The sequence below is a fragment of the Sceloporus undulatus genome, unplaced genomic scaffold (genome assembly GCF_019175285.1).
Source record: "Sceloporus undulatus isolate JIND9_A2432 ecotype Alabama unplaced genomic scaffold, SceUnd_v1.1 scaffold_8339, whole genome shotgun sequence".
Lineage (NCBI taxonomy): Eukaryota > Metazoa > Chordata > Lepidosauria > Squamata > Phrynosomatidae > Sceloporus > Sceloporus undulatus.
The window spans coordinates 1-1,470 of record NW_024811258.1 but is presented as its reverse complement, the minus strand read 5'-3'; the positions used below and the strand labels follow the sequence as shown (position 1 = coordinate 1,470).

The following is a 1,470-nucleotide window of genomic DNA, read 5'->3' as shown; positions in this document are numbered from 1 at the left end:
ACAAGAACCCAGTTTTACGTATGATGGGTAGTTAAATAAATATTTCCATATCTGACTCCCATATCTGGCTGTACAGTCTAGAAGACTGTAGGCGAAATAAACACTACTCTACAAAGGGTCATAAGGAATACGTTCTTATCTCTTATTTCCTATCATTCATCTAATTTGTGTATTTCCTCTCTATCCTGTAAAGTGTTTCTTTAATCCTGTTTCCCATTTTATTTTTCTTGTAGGCCTTGTTTTCTTCTCATGGATTCATTGGGTAGACTATACAAATCAATATCACCTGTCATTACAACATTCAGGGAGTGAGTATTTAACATACAATTTAGAATTGTTTATACCTAAAACGGAGTTCTTATAAAAACATTATTCTGGGACTCACTCTTGTATTGCAGATACTTGGAAGTGGAGTAGGAAATGAAAAAAGGTAGCAAACGAAGATTTTCCAAACAGTAATGGAGGATTTCAGTGTAAACGTGCCAAAGGCAAGACGGTTCCTGGGATTGCGGAATATATTTTCTTCAGTATGTGGCAAGCTTTCTGGAGGTGAGTTTAATGGGTTTGTTGAAGATTTACATTGCATTTGGCTTCAGAATATCAAGCAAATTCCTAGAGCCTTTTCCTCTCTTGCGCAATTGTTTGTTGGATATGGCATTTGATTCTTTATTACTTAAAACATTAAATGCTATAACAATAATATAATATTGTGATATGATATATATTACTATAATGTAATAATATAATATAATGTAATGATATTATTATTATGAATATCCTCTGATATAAGGGCTGAATGCAGAGGACAGCAAATTTTAAAAAATACCATTTAAAAACAGATAGCAAAATCTGTGGATGCTCAAGTCCCATTAAATATAATGGCACAACAAAATGGTGTCCCTTATATAAAATGGAATGTTATTTGGAATTTATACTATTTTTGGAATATTTGCAAGCTGTAGATGCTCAAATCCATGGATAAAAAACCTGTGGATAAGGAGAGCCGACTGTAGTTAAAACTACATGAGGATTGGGAAAAAGTAGCATTTCCTGTCTTTTTTAATCCCTGCCTTTTTAGTACATGTGACAATATTATTATTTAGACATTGCATATAGGTATTATTGTTATAAATCTATGTCTTTTATCCCCACTAGACACTCATTGTGAATTTTGAAGTACCATTGAATTTAACTGACTGGTTCTGCCAGTCATGAAGGCAATCCTTGACCTCCAGAAACAGCAAAGAGAAAAGGGGACAGAAAGACATTCATCTATTTAAAAGTTCTGTTGTGAAAGGAACAGACCAATTTCTCAGCAGCTGTTCAAACTGAGAGTTTTGATGTTGCATGTATTTCATGCACTCTTCTACATTTGTGACTTTTTCACTATTTTGGAAAGCTTTGTTATGTCTTTATGTTATGTTCACTACTTTGGAAAGCTTTGCTATGTATTAAAAAGGCCAATGTGAT

General features: G+C 33.2%; 1 long non-coding RNA gene across 1 annotated transcript; it reads left to right on the top strand.

Annotated features, from left to right (window-relative positions):
* Nucleotides 1-239: 239 nt before the first annotated feature.
* LOC121918313 lies at nt 240-1,456 on the top strand. The gene is made up of 3 exons (XR_006101206.1): nt 240-308; nt 399-549; nt 1,156-1,456. It is a non-coding gene; the product is annotated as an uncharacterized LOC121918313 (long non-coding RNA).
* Nucleotides 1,457-1,470: the final 14 nt, after the last annotated feature.